This window comes from Oratosquilla oratoria, chromosome 6 (assembly GCF_046742065.1).
Source record: "Oratosquilla oratoria isolate Oo_2021 chromosome 6, ASM4674206v1, whole genome shotgun sequence".
In the NCBI taxonomy this organism is placed as follows: domain Eukaryota; kingdom Metazoa; phylum Arthropoda; class Malacostraca; order Stomatopoda; family Squillidae; genus Oratosquilla; species Oratosquilla oratoria.
Window position 1 is genome coordinate 9,112,274 of NC_134782.1, and position 901 is coordinate 9,113,174.

Genomic DNA, 901 nt, shown 5'->3' on the forward strand with positions numbered 1-901 from the left:
CCTGGACAGATGTCTACCTTCTGCCAGGTTCGCGACCTGGGCAGATCTGCGTCTGGCAGGCTCTTGACCTGGCCAGCTCTGGCATAGCCGTCCGATAATGAAGGGGGTTAATGGGTTGTCCTATGTGACACGTGTTAATTAATAATTACTGGCACAATTGTTAGTTTTGTATATAGGGGTTAGTCGTATGGTTGGTGGGTGTGGCTAGACATGGTGTGTGTATGTTAGCTTACGGGTAATGTAATTGGCGTAGGTATAAGAATGGGTTCAATGGGTCTGTCTGGTGACATTAGGCATCTTGTGACATTGTGGGGGCGTCGCTGTTGTCTTACTCTGCATTTTGCAATAGGGAAATAAGCGAAGTCGGCATGATAGAAGTCTTGCTCAAGGCGAGTGCCATGTCGTATGTTTGTGGATCACGTGCGTGGTTGGTGATGGTTAGTAACGGTTACACCTGGTGAGAGTCATAAAAAAAATAGAACTCATGGTCGTCGAATAATACGCATAGCACACTGAAAATCATAGCAAACTTTTCATATCGGCAATCACTTCCCAAACTCCTATCTTCAAAGCAGGAAAAAAATAGACGAGATACAATGGGTGCACTTCTTTTCTTGTAAAATTCATCTGATCTTTATTTGGGGTCTATGGACCCTTTGGGGTGAGGGAGAGCTTCACAGATGAGGTCATAAACCGAACACTATAATGGTATATAGTGGGTGCCTGACGATTCTATTCAGTGTTCAGGTGATCTGCAGGACTCCAAAGGACACTCGTGCATAAGTATGGGATACACGAGAGAATAGGTTGAGAAACCCTGATATAGGCAAATTATACAGTATGTGCCTCGAGGAATCATGATACGAAGCACCTGGAGACCTTAAGTGTTCAAAGACTACCA